Genomic DNA, 6282 nt, shown 5'->3' with positions numbered 1-6282 from the left:
AACCTTAAAATTCTTACAACACAACTGTGAAATAGATTATGAGGGTTAGTGCTGGATTGGGAGCCCCAAGAGTTAGCATAAGGACAGGGGGACAGAGTTGAAAATGCTTTTGAAACAAATGGGTGTGGGGAGGAGAGAACAGAGCTAGAGAATTGGTGGCCCTCCAGATATTGCTGCTGAACCACAAACCCCCAGCACCCCTGAGCATTGGCCATGCTGGCTGTGGCTGGAGTTGAGATTCAAGCTGTCAACTTAATTAATTAATTCATATTGTTATTGTGCGCAGGTGCGCAGCCTGGGAGTCATTTTGGACTCACAGCTGTCCATGGAGGCGCAGGTCAATTCTGTGTCCAGGGCGGCTGTCTACCAGCTCCATCTGGTACGCAGGTTGAGACCCTACCTGTCTGCAGACTGTCTCACCAGAGTGGTGCATGCTCTAGTTGTCTCCCGCTTGGACTACTGCAATGCGCTCTACGTGGGGCTACCTTTGAAGGTGACTCGGAAACTACAACTAATCCATAATGCAGCAGCTAGACTGGTGACTGGGAGCGGCCGCCGAAAGATCTACATTGGCTCCCAGTATGTTTCCGAGCACTATTCAAAGTGTTGGTGCTGACCTTTAAAGCCCTAAATGGCCTCGGTCCAGTATACCTGAAGGAGCGTCTTCACCTCCATCATTCTGCCCGGACACTGAGGTCCAGCACCGAGGGCCTTCTGGTGGTTCCCTCGCTGCGAGAAGCCAAGTTGCAGGGAACTAGACAGAGGGCCTTCTCTTTTTTTATATAATATTTTTTATTAAGTTTTTCAGAATACAGAAAAAACAAAAAAAGAACAAAAAAGCATTACAGAAAAAGATAAAAAATACAAAACTGAAGAAAAGGAAAAATACAGAATAAAAAGAAAAACATCTGACAAATTCTTTGGATATTAACATTGCATATGTGGACCCCCTCGAGATCCCTTCCTCTGTGGTTCTTAATCACATATCTACTTTAGCAAATTCTAACCCATTTTAATCACCTTGTATAATCTAGTTTTAATTCTCAATTTCACATATTCAACTTTTCCACAGTTTATTTACAACCTAATTCTGCTCTTAATATATCACTTTTCCATATTTTGTTAAATATAACAAAGTCTTTCCATTCTTCCTCCACCGCTTCCTCTCCCCGGTTGCGGATTCTCCCGGTCATCTCAGCCAATTCCATAAACTCCATCATCTTCATCTGCCAATCGTCGATCGTTGGTAGTTTCTAGTTCTTTGCAAATAAAATTCTTGCTGCCGTCATTGCATCCATAAAAAAGACACATTTTTCTTTGGTATCTCATTTCCAATGATGCCCACTAGGAATGCTTCTGGTTTTTTAACAAATGTGTTTTTCAACACGTTCTTGAGTTCATTATAAATCTTATTCCAGAAGTCACTTACTAGTGGACATGTCCACCACATGTGGTAAAAGGAACCTTCTTCTTTCTTACATCTCCAACATTTATTATCATGGTTGTGATAAATCTTAGCCAATTTTACTGGTGTAAGATACCATCTATACATAATCTTCATTATATTTTCCCTTAATAGACTACACACAGTAAATTTAATATTTTCATGCCACAGTTTTTCCCAATCCTTTATCATAATATTATGTCCCACATCCTTTGCCCACAAAAGGCAGAGGGCCTTCTCGGTGGTGGCGCCTGCCCTTTGGAACGCCCTCCCAACAGATGTCAAAAAGGAAAACAACTACCAGACTTTTCAGGGAGGCTTTTAATGTTTAATAGATTATTGTGTTTTATTTTTCTGTTGTAAGCCGCCCAGAGTGGTTGGGGAGACCCGGCCAGATGGGCAGGGTATAAAAAATAAATTATTATTATTATTATTATTATTATTATTATTATTATTATTATTATTATATGGATTTGTTTTCTGCATCTATTGACATTATGATTCTTTTCAATTGTTCTTAATTTGTTTTTTTATTTGTTTTTTGTTATCGTTCCATGTTGTGAGCTACTCTGAGCACCACTGTGGATAAGTGACAGACAACCAATGATGATGAACACCTGGAGGGGCATAGTTTCCTCACCGTCAATTTAGATAATCAGTTTCCGGTGCACATTGCCACAATTACTATGGAAATTTTAGAAAGAACATGGGGCTAAGGAAGGCAGCGCTGCTTTTCTGTGGTCAACAGAGCACCCAGTGTGGCAGGAAGGTCATTAACATTCAAGTTGGGTATTTGGAAAGCCCCAGATTTCTTGTTAGCTCTGAAGTTTACTGAATAGCTTTGAGAAAGCCACTCTAAATCTAACTTGCTTTAGTTTCCACAGCCTGTATGAGTTTTTAAAAAGCTTTGCGCTTTTTGGTGGGAGGGCAGGATGCCAATATAGCAAACAAAGCAGACTCATTCATCACTCAACTAGGAAGGAGTTTGTTTTTGCAGTGTTCCATTTGCTTTCCTCAAGCAGCCAGCCTCCTAGCAGAAGGCTTAGAATGAGGTTAACCTGAGCCATTGTAGAACAATGGTAAGTGGGTATTGGGTGAGGAAGAATTAGCTTTGCACCCAGGCCAGCATTTAAGCCACTTTACTCAAGTCAAGAGTCAGGTGGAGAACTTGAGGAATAGTAAAGATTGAGTAAAAGGTCCGATCTCTTGCCCTCTATGGCACCTGAATGAGCCAGGTCTGTACTCCAATCAAAGTCTTGAATCAAAAAGGACAGGCTAGATTTGTGTGACAGGAAATTTGAGAAACCCCGCTGGGAATTTACACCAGCAGTAGCCATCTTCACCTGCCCCCAGGGGTCATCTGCCATCTCCCCAGCTCTCAGAAAGGGGCCATACTGGTAACCTGGCAAGCATGACCTGTGCTCTGATTGGTTGGGGGTGGGGAAAGCCCACTTAACCCAATGTAGGTGGAAAACCCCTTAAAATGGGCTGTGGATATGCAGTTTTCACCCCACACCAACCATCAGAAAACCACCTGTGCTGGGTTGCTCAAGAGATTAGAAGCCCATTTGTAAATAGCAAGGTTAGGTTAGATAGATTTGAACAAACAGGTTCAATTTATTTTCTAGATCTTGCTTTGTCTATCTGCCTTCCTTTTCATCTTATATATACAGTCGTACCTCGGGTTACGACCACCTCGGTTTGCGAACAGTTCGGGTTACGAACTGCGCAAATCCAGAAGTGTTTTCGCCGCACGCGGGCGGCTGCGCAATCTGCGCATGTTTAAAATGGCGGCGCCCATCGCGTTCGGGTTACGAACTATTCGGGTTACAAACTGCGATCCGGAACGGATCGCGTTCGTAACCCGAGGTATTACTGTATAAAAATGTAAAAACCGTGAAATTCCGCTTGAGACTTTTCTCTGTAACCGCTTGACCGATCGTCCTGAAATTTTGACACAACGATCCAGGCCACTCCTAGAGCATTGTTGGGGGCAAAAATCCCTCAAATCGCACACCTGCCCAGGCGCAGACCTGCTTTTCCACCAAGTCAAACAGCGCCCTCAAGTGGCGTAGTACCCTCCTCCACCCCTCCCTTCCTGTGAAATCTAAGCCACACCCACAAACCAAATGACATCATCATCAACCAAGCAAATCAAACCTCCAAAGTGGCCATTATCACACCACTAGGCTTTCTTTTATGTAGGCCCCTGACAGGCCGGGGGGGGGGAACCCACAGCAAACCAAGGCTTCCACTAGGGTTTTCTTTTATGTAGGCCCCTTACAGGCGGGGGGGGGGGACCACCACTAGGCTTTTCTTTTATGTAGGCCCCTGACAGGCCGGGGGGGGGGGAACCCACAGCAAACCAAGGCTTCCACTAGGGTTTTCTTTTATGTAGGCCCCTTACAGGCGCGCGGGGGGGGGCATAGCTGCCAAGTATCCCGTATCCGCCGGGAAAACCTCTTTTTTCTTACCGTTTCCCGGCGGTCTCCCGTTTAGCGGAAAATCCCGGTATTGTCCCTTAAATCGGGATACTTGGCAGCTATGCAGTGGAGGAGAATGCAAGTGTTACCCGGCCATTTTTCTGGTGCCGCTTGCCCTTCTATGGGCACCAGAAAATGGCGCCGGCGGCGCCGGAAGTCGTTTCTGCGCATGACCGGAAGTTGCGTGATGCGACTTCCGGTGGCACTTTGCCCTTCTATGGGCATCAGAAAATGGCGGCGCCGGCGCCGGAAGTCACTTTACGTGTTTCCGGTCATGCGCGGAAGCGACTTCCGGCGCTGGCGCTGCCATTTTCTGGTGCCCATAGAAGGGCGAAGCGCCACCGGAAGTTGCGTCACGCAACTTCCGGTCATGCACGCGCTGCCGATCCCGGATATTTACGGCCCGGACTTGGCAGGTATGGGGGGGGGAACCACCACTAGGCTTTTCTTTTATGTAGGCCCCTGACAGGCCGGGGGGGTAACCCACAGCAAACCAAGGCTTCCACTAGGGTTTTCTTTTATGTAGGCCCCTTATTACAATTCTGTGGATTATACCTAGAATCTGATTGCTTCTCACATGGACAACTATATGTTGCATACTCAAGAGTCGGCAAACCAGATAATCTCTACATCTTCACAACAAATGGAACAACTAAAAATATTGTCTACCCACAAGTAGTAGCACATTAAAAATTTTTTAAACAAACCCAACCCATAAACTATCAGTTCCTTCTCCAATGGTGGGGGCCAAGGTATGGAGATACATGGAGGACGGGCCAACACTCCCCAGGGACAACAGAGGAAAGGCTATCCTACCGAAACACAGGAATGAGCCGGGGTGGAGGGAGGAGGGGCAGGATACGTCATGGATCGGGGCAGGATTGGGGGGGGGATCACAGGAAAAAACCACAGCAACGCGTGGCCGGGTCAGCTAGTTCTTCATAAAAATGCACATAATATGGCTGTGGGGTCTAAAGGGTGTTTATATGAGGGTTTTTTTTGTAATCTCCCACATGCCTAGTTGCTGAGTGCATACTACTGGGATTGAAAATGTGGGATTTCACAGGGGAAAGAAGGAATTGCACTGAACACCAAGGGGGGAAGGCAACTAGATGCCAACTCTGCTGTTCCTGATGAATTGAGAGAGATCTGAGAAATGCAGGGTGTGCCGACTCAAGCTACCTTTGGCAGCAATTGCTTTGACCTCCTAGACCAGGCATCCCCAAACTGCGGCCCTCCAGATGTTTTGGCCTACAACTCCCATGATCCCTAGCTAACAGGACCAGTGGTCGGGGAAGATGGGAATTGTAGTCCAAAACATCTGGAGGGCCGAAGTTTGGGGATGCCTGTCCTAGACTTCACTCCACATAGTTGTCAAGATTTACCAGGAAGTGTAGTGGTAGTAATTGCTGGATAGTTTTGGCATTGGCACTGGCTTCCTTTGCAAGGCTATTGTGAAAGGAAGGATGTACAAAGCAGGGACCTAGCCCCCCGCTTCTGTTAAACTTAGTAAGGTGGTGGTGTTGTTTTTGGTAAAGATATAAAAAGAGGTTCTGGCTCTCAAGGCACTGGGTGTGTCCCCCACCCAGGCCTCCTCCCTAGCAGCTGGCCTTTTTGCAATGCTGTCACAGAATCCACAAAAACCTCAATTATTGCGATATAACTGCCTCTGCTTCAGTCCCTTGTTAGTGTAGGACTGCTGATCAAGGCACGCTTTGTTCTTCGGAACGCAGGTCAGCTAACTGGTCATGCAACATACCCCAGTCATTTCTGTGCTCCAGGGCACCCTGGAAGAAGAACAGATCACTGTTGCCAGGAATGTCCCTGGACTGATTCTGGAAGAAACTAGGCTCTCAGCTAGCTTGGCATGCATGGAAAGGATCAGAACCACCATGAAAAAAGAGGAACAAGGGGAGATGAAACTGGGGACGGAGATTGCATAATTCCCAAGGAGGATGTTAATTTGTTTATGTATGCCACCACAGCTGCTAGGATTCTAATAGCAAAATACTGGAAAAAAGAGGAACTGCCTTCGATGCAGGAATGGCAAATGAAAATGATGGACTATATGGAATTGGCAGAATTGACAGGAAGACTCCGGGACCAAACAAATGACAAAGTTTTAAAAGATTGGAAGAAATTTAAAATATATATAGGGAATGTATTTGACAACTAGACTTTGAACATCCAGGAAAATAAAGAAGTTAAGGCAATAGGGAGATAATAGAAGATTGAAAGTGAGAAATTTTGGAAGACGATATAAAGATGAAATGTTGAAGTGTTAAAGGGATTATATGATGGGTAAGAAAGATGACTTAGAAACTGCTACAGAAGTTTATAAAAATGAAAATCAGA

The sequence above is a fragment of the Zootoca vivipara genome, chromosome 1 (genome assembly GCF_963506605.1).
Source record: "Zootoca vivipara chromosome 1, rZooViv1.1, whole genome shotgun sequence".
Classification (NCBI taxonomy): Eukaryota; Metazoa; Chordata; class Lepidosauria; order Squamata; family Lacertidae; genus Zootoca; species Zootoca vivipara.
Note: the sequence above shows the minus strand (reverse complement) of the source record.